The sequence below is a fragment of the Triticum aestivum genome, chromosome 3D (genome assembly GCF_018294505.1).
Source record: "Triticum aestivum cultivar Chinese Spring chromosome 3D, IWGSC CS RefSeq v2.1, whole genome shotgun sequence".
Classification (NCBI taxonomy): Eukaryota; Viridiplantae; Streptophyta; class Magnoliopsida; order Poales; family Poaceae; genus Triticum; species Triticum aestivum.
The window spans coordinates 335,266,768-335,290,732 of record NC_057802.1 but is presented as its reverse complement, the minus strand read 5'-3'; positions in this window follow the sequence as shown (position 1 = coordinate 335,290,732).

Here is a 23,965-nt window from a genome sequence, read left to right as displayed (position 1 = left end):
CCCTAACTCCTCTTATGTGAAACAAAATGGATTGGCTTCTATGCCACCTTTCTCGTATGGAGCTTGCAGAGTGATGAACTCTTTGCCACCCCTTTAGATGTGGGTGGTGAAGAAAAAGAACTATTCTCTTATGCAGGGTTAGGTCTCCAGACGTGCTCAAACGTCTGAAGAATTTGCTGGAGACCTGAAAAGTGCCTGAAAGGACGCAGGCTGATCATGAAGAAATGAACTTTCATTTCTCACGTCCTCATACTGTTTTAACTGTTGCATTGCTTGGTGAAATTGGTCTGATGAATTGTGATGTCATATTCTTCACTGATGAAGTATATGAAGTTCGTAAGCTGCACTAATTCATCTGCAGGATGATCAACCCAAAGCCACTGAGTGGGTCCTCGATAGTGGATGTACAAATCACATGACTGGTGACAAGAATCTATTGATGGATTCTCCCTTATCACCATCGCATCTGAAGCATATCATCTTCGCTGACAAAGGCAAAAGTCAGGTATTGGGTCTAGGTAAGGTTGCGATCACAAAGGATCGACACATGGACAAAGTCATGCTTGTCGAGTCCTTAGGATACAACCTTATGTCTGTCTCAATGCTTTGTGATCTTGATATGGTTGTTGTCTTTGGCAAGTATCGTTGTGTTGTGGTTATGGAAGCTAACAATTCCAAAGTCTTCGAAGGCTTTAGGAGATGAGACTTGTATATTGTTGATTTCTCTACAGGACCGCAACCAGCCGTGTGCCTACTTGCAAAAGCTTCAGAAGGCTGTCTCTGGCATCGACGACTTGGTCATGCAGACATGAGGAATTTGCACACGCTTGCGAAGAAGAAGCATGTCATTGGCATTGAGAATGTCAAATTCCTCAAGGATCACTTATGCGGAGCCTGTGAAGCTGGAAAGATGACCAAGGCTAAGCATCCAGCAAAGACTATCATGACCACTACTCGACTATTCGAATTGCTTCACATGGACCTCTTTGGTCCTAATCATTACTCAGCTGTCACAAATGATGCATCTCTCTATGGCTTTGTTATTGTTGATGATTACTCCCGTTACACTTGGGTACATATTGTCACTTACAACCATGAAGTGCAGGAAGTCTTCAAACGATTTTCCTCGAGGGCTTCAACCAACTTCGGTGTGAAAATCAAGCACATCAGAAGTGACAATGGAACTGAGTTCAAGAATTTTGGTCTTGATGACTATGTTGATTAACTTGGTATTACTCATGAGTTATTTGCTCCTTACACTCCTCAGCAGAATGGCGTTGTGGAGCGCAAGAACAGAACTCTTGTTGAGATGGCTCGCACTATGCTTGATGAGTACAAGACGCCTCGTCACTTCTGGATTGAGGCAATTTATACTGCGTGCCACATCATCAACAAGGTATATCTTCACAAATTCTTCAAGAAGACTGCCTATGAACTCCTCACTGACAAGAAACCCAATGCGAGTTATTTCAAAGTCGTCGGTGTTAAATGTTGGATTAGAGATCCTCATCACAATGCTAAATTTGCACCAAAAGCACATGAAGGTTTTATGCTTGGTTACGGAAAGGATTCGCACACCTACAGAGTCTTCAACAACGTTCTTCACAAGGTTGTTGAAACTATAGATGTGCGGTTCGATGAAACTAAAGGCTCGCAAAGAGAGCACCTACATTCTGTGATAGATGAACCAGCACCTGAGGAAACTATCAAGTTCAAGGCTACTGAGGATGTCATTCCTACTGAAGAATCTGCTGAAGAATTCATTCCAGAACGTGAAGAACGTCGAGCTAATGCACCTGAAGAAAATGCTGAAGAAAATGGTGCTGAAGAAAATGCTGATCAAAATCCTCGACGACAACCAACTCATCCTCGCGTTGCAAAAGAAGTGCAAGTTGAAAAGATCATCGATGACATTGAAGCACCAGGTCCTCTCACACGCTCAAAAGCTTCACATTTATCTAACTTTTGTGGGCACTATGCTTTTGTCTCTATCACAGAGCCCACTAAGGTAGATGAAGCATTTCTGGAGCCTGAGTGGATTCAGGCCATGCAAGAAGAATTACATCAGTTCGAGCTCAACAACGTCTGGGAACTGGTCAAAGGTCCAGATCCTTGCAAACACAATATCATTGGCACAAAGTGGATCTACCACAACAAGCAAGATGAAAATGGCCTTGTGGTGAGGAATAAGGCACGACTTGTAGCTCAAGGCTACACACAGGCTCAAGGCTACACAAAGTGGATCTACCACAAAGAAACTTTTGCACATGTTGCTAGACTTGAGGCTATTCGCATATTACTTGCTTATGCTAACCTGACAAAGTCTTCAGACTCAATAAGGCCCTCTATGGCCTCAAGCAGGCCCCTCGGGCATGGTATGATACTTTGAAGGAATTCCTCATGAAGAAAGGCTTCAAACCCGGTTCACTCGACCCTACACTTTTCACTAAATCTTATGATGGTGAATTGTTTGTGTGCCAAATATATGTTGATGATATTATCTTTGGCTGTACTGACCAACGTTATAGTGACAAATTTGCCTATATGATGAGTGAAGAATATCAAATGTCTATGATGGGAGAATTGAAATTCTTCTTAGGTCTTCAAATTTGTCAACAGCAGAATGGCATATTCATATCTCAAGAGAAATACCTCAAGGATGTACTGAGGAAATTCGGCATGCAAGATTGCAAAGGCGTCAAAATTCCGATGCCCACAAATGCCCATCTGTGCACTGATGAAAATGGTATTGACTTCGATCAAAAGGTATACCGCTCCATGATTGGTTCTTTATTGTATTTATGTGCATCTAGGCCAGATATTATGCTTAGTGTTTGCATGTGTGCCCAATTTCAAGCTACACCAAAGGAATCACACCATAAGGCTGTGAAGCATATTCTTCGATATCTAGCTCACACACCAACACTTGGATTATGGTACCCCAAGGGCTCGGCTTTTGATCTCATTGGATATTCCAACTCTCACTATGCTGGTGATCGTGTGGACCACAAGTCAACATCTGGTACATGTCATTTCCTCGGACGATCTTTGGTCTGTTGGTCCTCGAAGAAACAGAACTGCGTATCACTGTCTACTGCTGAAGCTGAGTACATTGCTGCTGGTTCTTGCTGTGCTCAGTTGCTGTATATGAAGCAAACTCTCAAGGACTACAGCGTCAACATGAAGAATGTGCCTATCTACTGTGACAATGAGAGTGCCATCAAGATTGCTCACAACCCAGTTCAGCACTCGAAGACAAAGCACATTCAGATTCGTCATCATTTTCTTCGCGATCATGTGTTGAAGGGAGACATTTCTTTTGAGCATGTGAAGACTAAAGAACATCTAGCCGATATCTTCACAAAGCCCTTGGATGAGAAGAGATTTAGCAAGTTGCGGTGTGAGCTAAATATCTTAGAATCTTCGAATGTTCTTTGAAAAGGACACTCATCCTAACACTTATGCAAAATTGATGACTTAGATGTGCGACGCATGAAGAAACGTTTTTCCTCAATCAATGAAGAATAACACTCTAAGTGTGAAGAAATTAATGAAGAATTTGATTCTTAGAGCCCTACGACAATTGTACGCGGTGTCTGAAATCATCATTCTTATACGGTGGGTCACGCCACCACAAAAGTTGAAAATCTTCAATTTGAGTTTTCCTCGGTTTTTGAAATTCCTCAGTTGTTCATGTTCTTCAACTTTGCATTGTCTTCACCTTCTCTGTCGTTTTTCTTCATCGGCTATATATATATATATATACATATGTGAGTTTATGTCCTCTACAGCATTCACTTATGGCTAATTCTTCAAGTTGCTTTTTTCTGCTAAGTGAATGTGATCGGACCGTTCCCCCTCTATGCTAAACTCAACCCAATCTATTCACAAATTCTTCATGTGCGTTCTATTTGAAACTCGTTCAAAATCTTCACTGTGTCCTTGTCAGCTGAAGAATTTACAAACGGAACTTTTAACTTATCTTATCCAAATTTTCGGCTTTACCGCTCAAACCATTCTGCATCCCACGAAATACTTATCTATTCACCCACGATCTAACACGATCTCCACTTCTCAGTACGTGGGTGACACATGTCAAGCGAATGAGAAGGGTAAGGGGCACGTTCGTCCAAATTCATCGGGCGAACAGTTTGTCACCATGGCTATAAATACCCCCTCTCCCCTTCCTCACTTCCTTTACTCCGCTTGACCTCTCTCCAGCTCGAGCTTCTCAAACCCTAGTGCCGCCGCTACTTCATCGTCGCCGGTGAGGAAGAGCTTCACTGCCTCAACCTCGTCGCCGCCGTACTCGCACCGGCTGCGGAAATCTTCACTCTGCCGCCGCCGTAGCTGTCTTCCTCCGCCAAGTTAGGGCGTGGAAGATCTGCACTGACGAACTTCACATCTCCACATCCCAGTTTGTCGTGTTCTTTGTTCAGGGTAATTAAAAGTTACTTTTACTGCCCTCCTTGATTCAAATGATTTCTTCAAAATATTCAAAGGTGTTTATTCTTCAAATTCTTCACACACTAAACACCTCACATGTCATCTGTTCTTGATTCATTTCCCTAAGCAATAATTTTTCTTCAAGATTCCTCAATTGTGTGGATCCTCGATCTATACAACTCTGGAACCTAAGACAAAGAACGCTTAGTGAAATTCTTCAACACTCATCTGGTCAAATACCTCAAACTTGTTCGTTTTGAAAAACCTTCTGAGAACGCATATGACCTCTCCAAATTCCTCGCAACTATACTCTGTTCACAGGTACTCATGTCCGCTGCTGAATCTCTAGGTTCTCATCAACTTAACTCATTTGCAGCGTTCCTCGAAGAAAAGTTGCATACTTCTTCAGAGAATTCAATTGTTTAAATTCCTCATCTGAAGAAAATGGCTGATGGAAAGAAGCCACAGAAAGGAGGAAAGAGGCCTGAGGTCAATACTGCATTTGAAATCCCTGAGGACATCTATGCTGGGTAGTGCACACCCCCTAAGGAAGATAAAAATCAGCGCAAGGTGCGCATTCAGAAGATAGAGAGGAGATGGGCAAGAGAGTGGAGGGAGTACAGGTATGTGAATCCCAAGTAATGAAGAAATTCACACTCAATCCTCCATGCCCAAGACCTTCGTTGGCACCTGGCCAAGAAGCTGATCTCACCAGCCTCAAGCGTGGTGAGGATTATCCTGATGAATGGGCCAAGCGCCAGGCCAAGCTGGCTAGACAAGCCAGAGAAGCAGTGAGGAAATTCAATGAAGACTCTGCTGCTACTGCCGCCACTGAGGCCTCTGTCAAGCCGAAGAAATCCATGGCAAAGAAGCCTGCACGTAAGTCAAGTGCTTCACTTTCAATGCCCTCAAGGCCAAGTTCCTCAGCAATGCCCTCACGGCCAGAATCCTCAAAGCCCTCACGGCCAATTCCTCACGCTGCTCCTCCACCTCCAAAGTCCTCAGCTGCTCCAACCAAGTCCTCAGCACCTGTGCATCTTGCCACATGCCAAAGGACTACAGGCATCTCTATTGCCTCTGGAGCTTCAGCTAGTTCCTCAGCTGCTCCAAATTCTTCAACATGACCCTCTCTGCTGAAGACAAAGACCACTGCTGGACGAGGCTCTCGCCCAAGTCCTCACAAGAAGCAGGTCGCCTTCCAAGTGCCGTCTGAAGAAGACGAAGCTGATGATGAAGAACTTGCTGAAATCATCAGAGATAGGCAAGTCAGGACCGCTAGAGCCAAGGGCACAAATGTGCCTCTGCTTTTGGATCCAAAGTTGATCCTCGATTACATTGATCTCTGGCACAAGGACCCAAACACTCCTATGCCTGACTTCAAGCTGACTCCTGGCCAAAATCATATGCTGACTGCCTTCATCCAAGAAGAGAAATGGAAATTTGAGAAGGCCAGGCAGATCAAGAAAGCGCAGTACAGGAAGGAGAAATTCCTGAAGAACAACGTTGTCTCTATGACAACTGATGATCTTGTGAAGATCCAGTCTGAAATCAAAGTCCTCAGCGATGATTTCAATGCTTACTATGCTGATTGGCAAGGAGCCAAGGTCAGGTTTGTTAAACTGACTGAGAAGTTCACCTCCAATGTTGCAGCCCCATCGCAACAAGAAATTCCTCAGACTGAAGCATCTGCTCAGCCAACTGAAGAACATGCCAGCACCGCTGATGACATTCAGGCTGCTGAAGAAAATGTGAGTTCCAGGGCTGATGACTGCATTCCAGCCGCTGATGAAATTGCCAGGGCATCCACTAGTGGTGCGCCTGAAGAAAATGAAGAGGTCAGGGCAACTGCATCAGTTGTGCCTGAAGAAAATCAACCACATTCCTCTGCTCCTCCTGCGCCTACCCCAACTCCAATTCTTCCATCTGCATCAGATGTGAAGAAGACCAAGGCTGCAGAGCATGCAGCAGTGAAGAAAAGGAAAGCATCAGCTTCATCAGATTCTTCAGCTCCGAAGAAGATGAAGAAATTGACCAGCTCAGTTGCAAACCCCATTGATGCTGTTCCGATCTCAACCATGCCATCAAAGGACCTTGTTCCTTTTGATGAAGAATATGTGATCCCTAGCGGATCTGATGAAGAAAATCCTTCTGCTGCTTCGTCAGAGCAGATGGATGAAGAAATTGAAGTGGATGAAATCCCTTCAACTCCAGCTATTTCCTCGCCTATGCCTCAGTTTACTCCTGAAGAGGCCGGCGTTGAAGAAATAGAAGATGAACACGTGGACATTGGCTGTACCACACCTATGCTGAATGATGACTTTTGGGAAAGTCAGCACCCCAACTCTCCTCAGTCCCCTGTTGCTACTGAAGTACAAATGGGATATGATGAAGCTCGTGCAACCCCATCTGTCCATGAAGAAATTCCAGTCACTAGTGCTGAAGAAACTGCTGCTGCTGAATCACTGAAGACACAGACTGCCACTGAAGAGGAACCAGAAATTCCTCAGCCTGAAGAACCTAAGATTGCGATTCTTGAGGTTGTAATGCAACTGACTGACACTCCTCTGCCCAAACCAAAGGATCCATTCGCAAGGAAGCAAAAATTCAAGGCTAATGATTTCTTCGGCGAGCACGTATTCTTCACTGATTACAACCCCTATGACTCTGCTCGCATTAGGAAGAGGCGTTTCTGGACTGCCAGCCAGGCAGATTTCTATTCCTCAGTGTTGTTCAACAAAGACAAAGTCTTCGATCATGAGCACATTCCTCACGTGGATATGGAATCTCTGCCATGCTTCATGCCAGTCCTCAGTGTTGTTCATGACGCTGGACTGTTAAATTTCCGCACTGATATATGTGATTGGAATGAAGAACTCATTCTTCAATTTTACGAAACTCTGCACATCACCGGAGACTCTGAAGATGTGAATTCATGGGTGCTGGACTGGATGTCTGAAAATACTCACTACAAGGCACCAGCTACTGAATTGCTTCGTGCATTGCCTCTCAGTCCTCCCCTTGAAGCTGCTCGTTGCGTCTACAGTGAACCTGAGCTTACAGATCACTATATGCAAGTGCTGATGAAGCCATTGAAGCCAGGTCAGGCCCCAAGAACTAAATTCCTTGTGAAGGAATTGTTATATGTGCCTCGGACTGTCTATCGCATTCTGACGAAGACATTGAGTCCTATCAAGGGCCACGACTCGAATGAAGAAGAAGTCGTTGGCATCATGAAGAATCTGCTTTTCAATATCATTCATGGCGTTCCCGTCAACTTCCATGATTTCTTCATGAGGACTCTGGCCAATGTCGCAATGTCACCGTTTGAGTTGAAGCCTTATGCTCCGTGGATTATGAGATTCATCAGAACAAGGTCTTCACTCAACTACAAAGCTGATACACTGAACCATTGCAGCTACTTGCCCCCGATTGAAGTCCTCAAACGGACATTTTCCTCAGCTGATGAAAAGGGCAAGGCTACTGCTGTTATTGATGAAGGCATTCGTCCATTGGATGGTCAATTTCGCAAAGCTGCATCCTACTCCACCAATGATGACTCTGCCACCCATGACTCCGCCGCCAATGCAACCAAGCCAAATCCTCAAGGCACAGCTCCCAGGGTGATGACTGACCGTGAGCTTCTCCTCAGTCTTCACCAGAAGGTTGATCGCAATCACAAATGGGTCAAGTGTCATTTTGGTTCAATTCTTCACAACATGACTGCTACCCACAATGCAGTGAAGAAAAACCATTACTACCTCCATGAAACCTTCAACCGTACCTGGGCTATTATGTCTCACATTTATAGCGCAGAAGATCTGAAGAAAATGGGTCTCAAGGAAGATTTTGACTGGTCTGCTCCTCCACCGAAGAAATACAAGAAGGTCAAGGTTCCGTCCTTGGTGGCCAGCTCCTATTCTTCATCGCGCGAAACTGACGAGCATGAAGACTTGGACGACACTGTGGCAGGCCCTACATCAACAAACGACCCCAACAACGCTGGCGCTCCTTCTTCAACTTGATATTCTTTAGGGGCGTTAGTCCTCATTTTCGAACCTTTTGGCCATTCGATGACAAAGGGGGAGAAATTTGAGTTAGTCTTCAAGCGGGTCTATCTTTTATGGGCGTTTTTTCTAAGTTACAACTCTCGTTCTTCTGATGACTTTGTTGGATCGAGTTGTAAACTTAAAACTCTATGGTGGCCTGATACTTTTGCTGTTTCTTCTGCATGCTTATTCCTCGTTAATGTTATTGCACGCATGCTGAATTACATCAGTCACCATATTTCATCATGCATTTCAAATTCTTCATATATTATGTCAAATGCGTGTATGAATTACAAGATATAGGGGGAGATCTCCATGATTCAGCTCTTCAAGTGTGCATTGCTTCAAAGCAAATTCCTCACTATGCACATCTTCAGGGGGAGTTCTTCTATATCTTGCAATCAAATTCCTCAATATCAGTATTTACACTTCATATGTTTATCCCCGTTGAAAACTTAACCTATATTGTCATCAATCACCAAAAAGGGGGAGATTGTAAGTGCATCTAGTGCCCCTTAGTGATTTTGGTGTATTGAAGACTTATAGGTTAAGGGACTAATGTGTTTATGAGTGTACACAGGTCTATAAGTCTATGAGGAGTTTGATATTTACAGAGAAAGTCGACCCCTAAAAATGAAGTTCTTCGACTGAAGACTTTGGATTTCTGAAGACTTTGAAAGTGAAGAAATTGGTGTGACCTTGAAGACTTGGTATTCATTTGAGGAACATGAAGCGTGAAGACTTTTGTTTTCGTAGTTTCATTTTCTCTTTCTTGAGTCATAGGAAACACCGTACTGTTAAAGGGGGTCGAGGAAATACTAAGGAAAAATTTCCATGTGATGCTCAACTCAAAATCCTACACCTACCAATCCCTTCGAGTGAAGCCATTGGAAATCTCATACAGTTCAGTCATATTCTTCAGTGACAGAGACGAAGTTCTTCTGGTCTCTGAGGAATTTGTTCTGACTGAGGAGTTAGGAATTCGCCAGTGCGGATTGCCTACACAGTGAGGAACATGATAGCCCTGAGGAATTTGATACTCAAATTTCCGACCGTTGCTGTGCTATGCGCCAGCTGTCCCAAAATATCTACCCACCTAACGGTCATATCATTGAAGGGCATTTATGTCTTATCATGTCGGGCTGCTCCCTAGGCTATAAATAGCCGCCCCCTACAACCACTAGCTGGTTGGCTACTCCGAGAGAAACTGACACTTGTCATTTGAGAGCATCCCATCCTCCGAGGACTTTGAGCGAAAATCATCGAGTGAGGAAAACCCAAACCCAAACACCTACAAACCCAAAGTGATTGAGCATCACTGAAGAGATTGATCCTGCGTGGATCCGACGCTTGTTACCTTTGAAGACTGTGCTTCTTCCAGATGGTTAGGCGTCATGGTCTAGAGCATCGAAGAGGAAATTGTGGATCGCCGAGTGACCGAGTTTGTGAAGGTTCGGAAGTCACGTGAAGACTTACCACGAGTGATTGGGCGAGGTCTGTGTGACCTTAGCTCAAGGGGAATACGGTGAGGACTAAGTGTCCTGGACTGCGTGTTCAGGACTGGGTGTCCGGGACTATGTGTCCTCAGGTTTAAATACCTAGCCGCCCTAACCAGATGTACAACTGAGACAGCAGTTGGAACTGGTCTACCAAATCATTGTCTTCACCAAGCCAACTGGTTCTATTTCCTCAACTCTTTCATGTCCTCATTACTGTGTTGTGTTCTTGTCATATCTGTGTTTGAAGACTTTGACTGAAGACTTTCTCAATTTCCTCAGTTCAATTTCTTCAGTCTGTTTGTCTTCATCCTGTGCTATCCTGTGTTTACGCTTTCTGTACTCTGTGTTTGTCTTCATTTCATCATGATGACCATGCCTATGTTCTGCTATGCTTACTCTTGAGTACTTATTCCACTGCAAGTAGTTCTTCGCTAAGGAATTTCCTCACCCGCAAATTCCTTAGTGAAGAATTCATAAAAATCGCCTATTCACCCCCCTCTAGTCGATATAACGCACTTTCATTATGTCCTCCTCTATGACGGAGGAGGGCACCCACCGACCTTGAGGGTTGGATCCGGACATGATTGAAGGTGCGAAGCGGCTACCCTGAACCTTGGGTGTTGGAACTCGAGGTGTGGGGAGGATTCGATTGAGCGCGAGAGGAAGGAGACTGGCCTAGGCCTCTTTATAAAGGGGATGAATATCAAGCGTCCTCCTCGTGGCCTTTTGGGACTTGACTAAATCGAGGAGTCATACCAACGGGCACGATTAGGTTAACTATACCCGTATTGATGAGAATCCCGTGAAAAAAGGGACACGATCTTTGCTTAGACAGGACGTGCAGTGGTAGGCTCGGAAAAACGGTTCGTCATGACCAAACCACGGCAATACGTCACATTATGAAAAGCGGTCGGCAGATTGGATTTGTGGAAATATTATTCTCTCTACGGTGGTATGTGGAATTTGTTTTGCAGAGCCGGATACTATCCTTGTGTTCAAAATCTTCTATGGAGTATTCGGAGTAGGAACCCGCCTTGCAATGCCGAAGACAATCTGTGCGCCGGACTCATCGTCATTGAAGCCTGGTTCAGGGGCTACCAAGGGAGTCCTGGATTAGGGGGTCCTCGGACAGCCAGACTATATCCTTTGGCCGGACTGTTGGACTATGAAGATACAAGATTGAAGACTTCATCCCGTGTCCGGATGGGACTCTCCTTGGCGTGGAAGGCAAGCTTGGCAATATGGATATGTAGATCTCCTCCCTTGTAACCGACTCTGTGTAACCCTGGGCCCCTCCGGTGTCTATATAAACCGGAGGGCTTAGTCCGTAGGACGACAACAATCATACCATAGGCTAGCTTCTAGGGTTTAGCCTCTACGATCTCGTGGTAGATCAACTCTTGTAATACTCATATCATCAAGATCAATCAAGCAGGAAGTAGGGTATTACCTCCATCGAGAGGGCCCGAACCTGGGTGAACATTGTGTCCCTCGCCTCCTGTTACCATCCGCCTTAGACGCACAGTTCGGGACCCCCTACCCGAGATCCGCCGGTTTTGACACCGACAATAGGCATAAGTATTGTGACATAACTTGTAATAACAACCCATAATGCAATAAATATCGATATAAAAGCATGATGCAAAATGGACGTATCAACTCCCCCAAGCTTAGACCTCGCTTGTCCTCGAGCGGAAGCCGATAATGATAAATATGTCCACATATTTAGAGATAGAGGTGTCGATAAAATAAAATACGGACATGAGGGCATCATGATCATTCTTATAACAACAACATATATATATTGTCATATGATTTCTTATGCTCAAGTAATAATCTATTCACAATGTAAAGTATGAATCGGAAACTTCATTGAGAACTAACAAACTATACTCAGTCATTGAAGCAATTGCAATTTATCATAACATCGGAAAGAGTCAATATAAGAGCTTTTCAGCAAGTCCACATACTCAACTATCATTTAGTCTTTCACAATTGCTAACACTCACGCAATACTTATGGGTATGGAGTTTTAATCGGACACAGAGAAAGATAGGGGATTATAGTGTTGCCTCCCAACCTTTTACCTCAAGGGTAATGTCAACAATAATAATTCATGTTAACTTACATCCAATTGGATATATATATCAGGATCTTTCCAACACAATGTGCTTGCCAAGGATAAAATGTAAAAAGGAAAGGTGAAAACCACCATGACTCTTGCATAAGGGTAGAAGGTAAAAGTAAAAGATAGGCCCTTCGCAGAGGGAAGCAGAGGTTGTCATGCGCTTTCATGGTTGGATGTACGAAATCTTAATGCAAAAGAACGTCACTTTATATTGCCACTTGTGATATGGACCTTTATTATGCAGTCCGTCGCTTTTATTTCTTCCACATCACAAGATCGTATAAAACTTATTTTCTCCACACTAATAAATCATACATATTTAGAGAGCAATTTTTATTGCTTGCACCGAGGACAACTTACTTGAAGGATCTTACTCAATCCATAGGTAGATATCGTGGACACTCATGGCAAAATGGTTTTGAGGGTATTCGGAAGCACAAGTAGTATCTCTACTTGGTGCAAAGAATTTGGCTAGCATGAGAGGGAAAGGCAAGCTCAACATGTTGGAATATCCATGACAATATACTTTATTTCAGATATAAGAAAACATAACCCATTACGTTGTCTTCCTTGTCCAACATCAACTCTTTAGCATGTCATACTTTAATGAGTGCTCACAATCATAAAAGATGTCCAAGATAGTGTATTGATATGTGAAAACCTCTCTTTCTTTATTACTTCCTATTAATTGCAACGATGACCAAAACTAAGTTTGTCAACTCTCAACAACTTTTAATCATCACACTCTTTATATGTGAAGTCATTACTCTCCATAAGATCAATATGATCTCTTTGTTTCTTTTTATTCTTTCTTTTCCTTTTATTCACTCAAGATCATAGCAAGATAATCAAGCCCTTGACTCAACACTAATCTTTATTATATATAGCTCACGGACTCGATTACATAGAAGGATCATAAAGCAAAGCTCAAAACTAAATCATACTAAAACTTTATTCTACTAGATCAAGATGTTACTAAAAGGATCGAACTAAGAAAAACGGTAAAGATAGGAGTGTGATGGTGATACGATACCGGGGCACCTCCCCCAAGCCTGGCAGTTGCCAAGGGGAGTGCCCATACCCAATACTTAGTTCTCCTTTGCTTTTCTGCCAAAAACAAGAAGGAATAGATCGATTGTTAGATAGTTTAGCCCTCTTAGAGAGACTAGACTTCTAGAACTTCACATGCATATCCCCAGGTTGAGGTAGAGGGACATCCTCCTGCTCTGAGCTTGAATCGTTGATCCTCATCAAATGAGCATCCTCCTCCTCATCCGTAGTTCGACCACAAGGAGATAGATCCCCATAGGTCTTTGGGTCAGCAATGAGGTGTGAGACATAGCTCTCTCCATCAGAATCCTGAGATGACATCTTGCTCCAAATCTGCGGCAGAAAACAGCTCGAAACAAAAACAAAGGATATTTGTGTGGTACGGTGGTCAAAACCTTCGGGGGATTATATAATGAATTTTTACTGACCAAAAGAAGTATCGTGCAAGAAAACGGAGTCCGGAGAGCACACGAGGTGCCCACGAGGCAGGGGGCGCGCCCAGGTGGGTAGGGCGCGCCTCCCACCCTCGTGGAAGCCTCGTGTCCTTCCCGGACTACTTCTTATTTTCCTATTTTCTTAAATACTCCAAAACAGAGAAAAATTGCCATCAGAACTGTTTTGGAGTCGGTTTACTTACCGTACCACGTACCTATTCCTTTTCGGAGTTTGAAACGTTCTGGAAAGTGTCTCTTATGTATTCCTCCGGGGTTACGGTTTCAATAACATTAATTTCAAAATTTATAGGATTACCTGAGATATAATGTTTGATTCTTTGACCGTTCACCACCTTTGGATTTGTGTCTTTCGAAGTTGTTGATTTTTATGGCACCAGAATTATAGACCTCCTCGATAACGTAAGGAACTTCCCATTTAGAGAGAAGTTTTCCTGCAAAAAATCATAAACGAGAGTAGTTGTATAGCAACACATAATCACCTATATTGAACTCACGTTTTTGTATCCTTTTGTCATGCCATCTTTTAACCTTTTCTTTAAACAGTTTGGCGTTCTCGTAGGCCTGGGTTCTCCACTCATCAAGTGAGCTAATGTCAAATAGCCTCTTTTCACCGGCAAGTTTGAAATCATAATTGAGCTCTTTAATGGCCCAATATGCCTTATGTTCTAGTTCGAGAGGTAAGTGACATGCTTTTCCATAAACCATTTTATACGGAGACATACGCATAGGATTTTTATATGCAGTTCTATAAGCCCATAATGCATCATCGAGTTTCTTTGACCAATTCTTTCTAGATCTATTAACAGTCTTTTGCAAAATTAATTTGAGCTCTCTATTACTCAATTCTACTTGACCACTAGACTGTGGGTGATAAGGGGATGCAATTCTATGATTAACATCATACTTAGCAAGCATCTTACGAAAAGCACCATGAATAAAGTGTGAACCACCATCAGTCACTAAATATCTAGGGACTCCAAAACTCGGAAAAATAACTTCTTTAAGCATCTTAATAGAGGTGTTATGATCAGCACTACTAGTTGGAATAGCTTCTACCACTTGGTAACGTAATCAACAACAACTAAAATATGTGTATATCCATTAGAGGAAGGAAAAGGTCCCATATAATCAAAGCCCCAAACATCAAATGGTTCAATAACAAGTGAATAATTCATAGGCATTTCTTAACGTCTACTAATATTACCAATTCTTTGACATTCATCACAAGATAAGACAAACTTACGGGCATCCTTGAAGAGAGTAGGCCAATAAAAACCGGATTGCAATACCTTATGTGCAGTTCTATCTCCAGCATAGTGCCCTCCATAAGCCTCAGAGTGACACTTGCGTAGGATCCGTTCCTATTCATGCTCAGGTACACAACGTCTAATAACACCATCTACTCCTTCTTTATAAAGATGTGGGTCATCCCAAAAGTAATGTCTCAAATCATCGAAAAACATTTTCTTTTGCTGGTATGTGAAACTCGGTGGTATAAATTTAGCAACAATGTAATTAGCATAATCAGCATACCATGGAGCAGTTCGAGAAGCATTTATGATAGCTAATTGTTCATCAGGAAAGCTACCATCAATAGGTAGTGGGTCATCAAGAATATTCTCTAACCTAGACAAGTTGTCTCCAACGGGGTTCTCAGCTCCCTTTCTATCAATAATATGTAAATCAAATTCTTGTAGCAAGAGAACCCATCTAATAAGTCTAGGTTTAGCATCCTTGTTTTCCATAAGGTATTTAATAGCAGCATGATCAGTGTGAATAGTTACTTTAGAATCAACAATATAAGGTCTGAACTTATCACAAGAAAAAACAACTCCTAAAAATGATTTTTCAGTAGTAGCATAATTTCTCTGGGCATTGTCTAGAGTTTTACTAGCATATTGAATAACATTTAATTTCTTATCAACTCTTTGCCCTAAAACAACACTTACAACATAATCACTAGCATCACACATAATTTCAAAGGGTAAATTCCAATCAGGTGGCTGAACAATAGGTGCAGAAATCAAAGCTTTCTTATGTATTTCAAATGCCTCTACACAATCATCATCAAAGACAAAAGGAATATCTTTTTGTAATAGATTAGTTAGAGGCCGAGAAATTTTTGAGAAGTCCTTAATGAACCTCCTATAAAAACTGGCATGACCTAGAAAACTTCTTATACCTTTGATGTCTTTAGGACACAACATCTTTTCAATAGCATCAACTTTAGCTTTATTAACTTCAATGCCTCTTTCAGAAATTTTATGCCCCAAGACAATACCTTCATTAACCATAAAGTGGCACTTCTCCCAATTCAAGACAAGATTAGTTTCCTCACATCTCTGCAAAACTCCATCAAGGTTGCTCAAGCAATCATCAAAAGAGGATCCATAAACAGAGAAATCATCCATGAAAACCTGACAAATCTTTTCACAAAAGTCAGAGATTATAGCCATCATGCATCTTTGAAAGGTAGCAGGAGCATTACATAAACCAAAAGGCATACGTCTATAAGCAAAAGTACCGAAAGGGCAAGTAAAACTGGTCTTTTCTTGATCCTCAGCTGACACAGGTAGTTGAGAGAAACCAGAGTAACCATCTAGAAAGCAAAAATGTGTATGTTTGGATAATCTTTCTAGCATTTGATCAATAAAAGGCAAAGGGTAATGATCTTTTTTAGTAGCTTTATTTAATTTGCGGAAATCAATTACCATCCTATAGCCTGTAATAATTCTTTGCGGGATCAATTCATCTTTATCATTGGGAACGATAGTAATACCTCCCTTCTTAGGGACACAGTGGACAGGACTTACCCACTGACTATCAGCAACGGGATAAATTATACCCGCCTCAAGGAGCTTTAATATTTCCTTTCTTACCACTTCTTTCATCTTAGGATTTAGCCGACGTTGATGATCGATAACTGGTTTGGCGTCTTTCTCCAAATTTATTTTGTGTTGACATAGAGTGGGAATAATGCCTTTAAGAGTATATCCAATAGCAGCACGGTGCTTCTTCAGAGTTTTCAATAATTTCTCTTCCACCTTCTCTAAAAGATTAGCACTAATAATAACAGGATATATCTTCTTTTCATCAAGATAAGCATATTTAAGAGTATCAGGTAATGGTTTAAGCTCAAACACGGGACCACCCTTGGGTGGAGGAGGATCCCCTAGGATTTCAATAGGCAAGTTGTGTTTCAGAATAGGTCCCTGTTTAAAGAATACTTCATCTATTTCCCTTCTTTCATTCATAAACATATCATTTTCGTGGTCGAGCAAATATTGTTCTAAAGGATCATTAGGGGGCACGCCAATAGAAGCAAGACCAATAATTTCATCCTTACTAGTGTCGGGACCCCGATTCTAAGTCACACCGATCTAGCATGTAACACCTCATATCACTTTGCGGCCTCACACACGGTATTCCCACGGGTGTCGCCTTACCATGGCCGGGACCGTTTGCGCCTTTTGGCTCACGTATATGATAGTGTCGCTAGCATCCATATGACAAAGAACCTAGGCCGACATGACTAGTCGTGAACCCAAAGTGGCACTAACTTACGGGGACAGGCATACATGAAACAACATCGAGCATGTCGGTCAGCAGCGTGTGAATCCGGGCTATAGCAACTGGGCTAACAGGACTCCGGGAACCCGGGCTGTAGCAGGCTAGGCAGGACTCCGGATGTCACCGCGTGACATTTCCCCGAAGGGACAGACACAGGAACGAAGTGAATCAAATGCCGGCCAGTCTAAGTGTTTCGGAGCAGTAGTGCTGGGCTAGCAGGACTCCGGTAAACCGGGCTGTAGCGGACTACCATGGCTCGGTGGAAGCACTAGACTACATTTCCCCATAAGAGAGGCTACCAAGGATAGACAACTAGGTTGTCGGATCCCACACATAGCAATACACGTTACACGTACGCATAACATGCAAGTATGTGCTGTACAACATGGCATCACAACATAACGCAAACTCATATAGATAAAAGGCCCAGAAGAGCCACATAGCATTAAGTACAAACAGGGGTCACATGACCCATCATTCAGAGCATACAAGCAACGGAAGCATTACATGTCTGAGTACAGACAACTACAAAAGAAAAGGGCGAGAAGCCTGACTATCTACAAGCCCCTCCCAAGGGTACAAGATCGTAGCTGAGGTACAAGCTACTCGTCGAAGTCCAAGCGGAACTACTAATAAGACTGAAGTCTCCGCTGCAAAAACATAAATAAAGCAACATGAGTACAAAGGTACTCAGCAAGACTTACATCAGATCCTATCATACATGCATTTGTATCAAGAAGGTAGTGTGGGGTTTAGTTGCAGCAAGCCAGCTTTGACTCAGTGGCTATCCTGTTCTACGACTACGAGAAACTTCTTTGAGGTAAGAAGGCGCACACGAGTCCACTAATCACCACCTCAATACACCACTATGGATTCATTCCCGTCTCACTACGAGAAGCCATCCATAGCACTCACACTTATCTTGAGCATTTTAGAGTATCCACTTCAAGTTGTCTATGTACCACGTAAGCATCCAAGAAGTCCATAACCGAGGACACGGCTATTCGAATAGATCATGATAACCCTGCAGGGGTGTACTGCTTCACACACGCTCTCGCCACTTACCGCCATGTACACGTCAGGTACCTCGGCAACCTTCAAGCGGAAGCCTGGCGAGGGTGTCGGCCACGACCTGACTAACCACACAAGACTCTAGTTCAGGTTTATCGCCTATTCGGGTTCCATCCGCAAGGAGATCCGGCCGGGGTGTTGCTCACGGCCCCAAACGATGTGTGCAGGGTTCCCGAGCCCACCATCCAGGTGCCACTCGGTACACCGGGCCACGTGTGCCTAGTCTGTCCCAAGCCCACCCTGCCGGGTGCCACTCGGTAGAAAAATAGCACTACCTACAAACACCAGAAACTATTTGCAACTCCTGGACAGAGATCAAGGCGGTTAATAAGTCGAGAGAGCTTGGAGCGCCCGGAGCCCAATGTGTGGTAGTAGCTAGTCATTGGACAACTTACACAGAACTCGGTTCTTAAGGACGGTCCCAATGAGACAACCCACCATGTACTCCTACATGGCCTCTCACCGCTACCTTTACCAATCGTGTTCACACGCTTAACTCTCGGCACCAGAACATATCGTAACACTCCAATTCATTCCCAATGAACCAGACCTGACACAACTGTAAGGAATAGCAGGCATGGCATGGTAGGAACACAACATGGCTCAATCAACTCCTACACATGCTAGTGGGTTTCAACTATTTACTGTGGCAATGACAGGTCATGCAGGGGAATGGGTTCAACTACCGCAGCATAAAGTAGCAGTTGAATCATTGTTGTCCTAATGCATAAAAGAGAGTAGGAGCGAGAGAATAGGATTGTATCAGAATGAACAAGGGGGTTTGCTTTCCTGGTAGATCAACAGAGGAGGCACTGCTTCACAGGCAGGTACTCTCGAGCACTCTTCGGAGCAGGACCTATCGAGAAGGAACGGTGTCGACAATCAAAACGCAATCATATGCAACAATATGATGCATGAATATGTGATGTGTTTTGAGCCAATGCATTTAGCATTCAACTTGGATGAGATCCATTTGAACCAAAGGTTCAAATGCAACTCTAATATAAGTCCCTTTAAATGCCATAAGTGTGTTTTCAGATATACAGCATGTATAGGTTGGTTTGTCATGCATGAAAATGGCACAGATGGATAGATTGAATTTTTCTGATCATTTTTCATATATAAATTATTTAAATCTGAGCTACGGTTGAATTTCTATGAATTTTTGAAGTTTATATCATTTTCTGGAATTTCCTGATTTAATTTAAATCCAGAAAATGAATAACTGTGTCAGCATGACGGTGGCATGACGTCAGCGAGTCAACCATGGCTGACCAGGTCAAACCTGACGTGTGGGGTCCACACGTCAGTGACACAGGGTTAAACAGGGGGTTAGTTTATCCTAATTACAGTGTTAGTGGCGCTGGGGCCCACTGGTCAGTGTCAGGGGTTAGTTTAGGTGGTGATTAGCACTAACCTAATCACCTCACAGGCCGGACCCACGTGGCAGGACTCAGGCGACGGGGCTCATCGCCGGCGACCACTGGCCACGGCGGAGTCCCCACTGGACGCCACGGGAGCGGCGGCTGGGGGCACCAGGGGGTTGCCCGCGCTCCCGCGCATCCAGGGGAGCCAGTGAGAGGCTGCGGGGGCGGAGGAGCTCGCCGGAGCGGAGCTCGCGGCGGCGCCGGAGCACGGCCAGGTGCGGTGAGGTGCTGCGGGGAACCGGGGAGTGAGCGGAGAGGCTCTACGGCCTCCTGGCGTCACCAGGAGCACAGTGACGCGCTCGGTTGCGGCCTGCGGTGGCCAGGGCGACGGCGGCGACATGGACAGCGGCGAGGAGCTACGGCCATGGTGGGGGTCGGGGCTACAGCGTGGGAACGGAGAAACGGAGAGAGGGGAACGGGGCAGGAGCTCACGGTGGACTCGACGGCGTCGTCAGAGAGCTCGGGGACGCACTGGAGACGGTGGGGCAGCGAAGACGTTCTCCGGCGGCCGGAGATGAAGACGACGGCGATGGAGGCGCTCCAGGGCCTCCCGAGGCGCGTGGCTCGACGGAGAGGTAGTCGGCGACGTGGCGGAGCTTTTGGGCACGACGGAGGTGCGAGGGGACGGCGGTGGCTGCGGCAGCAGCGAGCGGCGGCGACGGTGGCGTTCGGCCGGGTCGAGAGAGAGAGAGAACCCGGGGAGGAGGGAAAACGGGAGAGAGTGAGAGAGGCTTGGGGGGTCGCGTGGCGACGTCCAGGCGTTCCAGGCGACGAGAGGGAGAAGCAGGAGGTGGCGCGCATGCGCCCGGGCGGCGAGCGCGTGCCCATCGTCCTCCTGGCGCGAGGAAGGGGACGACTGGCATGGCCAGCTGGCTGGGCCGGCCTGCTGGGCCGCTGGGCCAGGCCAGGCTGCACAGTGACGGGCTGCACAGGGAGGTAAGTGCAGGTGGGTTTTCTTCCTTTCTTTCTATTTTTGTTTTCTGTAATTTGTTTTGATTTAGTTTTAAACACTAAATCATTTTATTTACTTCTGTCAATTTTTGTAGGAACTAGTTGGATTGCTCCAAAACTCCTCACCAATTAACAGAATTTTTGGACATATATTATATATATAGCAAATATATACCCAAAGCAAATAATTATGCATTAATTCCAAATGGCAAAAATAAATACTTATGAGCTCCTGAAAATATTGGTTTGATTTTTATCTCTGTCCAATATTTTCAGAGAGTAACATGAACATTTTCTTGGACCTTTTTGGAGCAATTTTTATCTGGGTCATTTCCAGAAATGATTTCTGAGGGTTTCACGAATCCCCATTTCAATTTTAAATGAAATTTAAACATGATGCACACATGACTAGCTAGTCTAGGTCATACCAGAACTAGGGACGTGACAACTAGGCAATTCTTCATCGCGGGGTTGACTACGGAATTTAGCAAAGTTAAACTCATGAGACATATCCCCTAGACCAATAGTAACAACATCCTTTTCGCAGTCTATCCTAGCATTAACAGTGTTCAAGAAGGGTCTACCAAATATAATGGGACAAAAACTATCTTGTGGAGAACCAAGAACAAGAAAATCAGCAGGATATTTAACCTTCCCACACAAGACTTCAACATCTCTAACAATCCCAATCGGTGAAATAGTATCTCTATTGGCAAGCTTAATTGTAACATCAGTTTCTTCTATCTCAGCTGGTGCAATCTCATGCATAATTTCTTTGTATAAGGAATGAGGTATTGCACTTGCACTAGCACCCATGTCACATAAGCCATGATAACAATGATCTCCTATTTTAACAGAAATAACAGGCATGCCTACAACAGGTCGATGTTTATCTTTAGCACGAGGTTTAGCAATTCTAGCAGTTTCCTCACAGAAATAAATAACATGCCCATCAATATTATCAGCCAAGAGATCTTTAACCATAGCAATATTAGGTTCAACTTTAATTTGCTCAGGGGGTTTGGGTGTCCTAATATTACTTTTGTTGACTATAGTTGAAGCTTTAGCATGATCCTTTATTCTAACAGGGAAAGGTGGTTTCTCAACATAAGCGGTAGGAACAATAGGATCATTATACATGATAGTATTTTCTTCAACTTTAATAGGTGGAACTACTTTTACTTCAATGGGAGGATTATATTTAAACCACTTCTCCTTAGGGAGATCAACATGAGTAGTGAATGATTCACAGAAAGAAGCTACTATCTCAAAGTCAAGTCCATATTTAGTGCTAAACTTGCGGAAAACATCATCCATAAAAGATTTAACACAATCAAACTTAGGTGTTATACCTGACTCTTTACCTTCGTCTAGACCCCAATCTTCAGAGTTGCGTTTAATTCTCTCCAATAAATCCCATCTGAATTCAATAGTCTTCATCATAAAAGAACCAGTACAAGAAGTATCGAGTATGGAGCGATTGTTGTCAGAAAGCCGAGCATAAATTTTTTGAATAATTATTTCTCTTGAGAGCTCATGATTGGGGCATGAATATAACGTTGACTTAAGCCTCCCCCAAGCTTGGGCGATGCTTTCTCCTTTGTGAGGCCAAAAATTATATATATAATTACGATCACGATGAACAAGATGCATTGGATAAAACTTTTGATGAAATTCCAATTTCAATCGCTTGTAGTCCCATGATCCCATATCATCACATAGCCTATACCATGTCAATTCCTCTCCCTTCAAAGATAAAGGGAAGACCTTCTTCTTGATAACATCATCGGGCATACCTGCAATCTTAAAAAATCCACAAACTTCATCCACATAGATTAGGTGTAAATCGGGATGCAATGGTCCATCTCCTGCAAAAGGATTAGCTAGCAGTTTCTCTATCAAACCCGAAGGAATTTCAAAGTAAACATTTTCAGTAGGTTCAGTAGGTTGAGGAGCAACTCTTTGCTCTACTGGTCGGGGTGAAGATACCCCGAACAAGCCCCTCAAAGGATTACTTTCCGTAGTAACAAGTGACAGTAAATTTCAGCACACTATATAAATTTTTCCTTACCAAATTCCACCTACCAAAGGCACTTCACTCCCCGGCAACGGCGCCAGAAAAGAGTCTCGATGACCCACAAGTGTAGGGTATCTATCTTAGTCCTTTCGATAAGTAAGAGTGTCAAACCCAACGAGGAGCAGAAGGAAATGATAAGCAGTTTTCAGTAAGGTATTCTCTGCAAGCACTGAAATTATCGGTAACAGATAGTTTTGTGATAAGGTAATTTGTAACGGGTAACAAGTGTCAATAAAGTGCAGCAAGATGGCCCAATCCTTTTTGTATCAAAGTACAAGCCTAGACAAACTCTTATATAGAGAAAAGCGCTCCCGAGGACACATGGGAATTATCGTCAAGCTAGTTTCCATAATGCTCATAAGATTCGCGTTTGTTACTTTGATAATTTGGTATGTGGGTGGACCGGTGCTTGGGTGCTGTCCTTTCTTGGACAAGCATCCCACTTATGATTAACCCCTATTGCAAGCATCCGCAACTACAAAAGAAGTATTAAGGTAAACCTAACCATAGCATGAAACATATGGATCCAAATCAGTCCCTTACGAAGCAACTCATAAACTAGGGTTTAAGCTTCTGTCACTCTAGCAACCCATCATCTACTTATTACTTCCCAATGCCTTCCTCTAGTCCCAAACAATGGTGAAGTGTCATGTAGTCTACGTTCACATAACACCACTAGAGGAAAGACAACATACATCTCATCAAAATATCGAATGAATACCAAATTCACATGACTACTAATAGCAAGACTTGTCCCATGTCCTCTGGAACAAACGTAACTACTCACAAATCATATTCATGTTCATAATCAGAGGGGTATTAATATGCATAATGGATCTGAACATATGATCTTCCACCAAATAAACCAACTAGCATCAACTACAAGGAGTAATCAACACTACTAGCAACCCACAGGTACCAATCTGAGGCTTTGGGACAAAGATTGGATACAAGAGATGAACTAGGGTTTGAGAGGAGATGGTGATGGTGAAGATGTTGATGGAGATTGACCCCCTCCTGATGAGAGGATCGTTGGTGATGACGATGGTGATGATTTCCCCCTCCCAGACGGAAGTTTCCCTGGCAGAACAGCTCTGCCGGAGCCCTAGATTGGTTCCGCCAAGGTTCCGCCTCGTGGCGGCCGAGTTTCTTCCCGAAAGCTTGCTTCTGATTTTTTCCAGGTTAGAAGACACAGTATAGCCAAAGATGGACACCGGAGGCCTGCCAGGGGGCCCACGAGGCTGG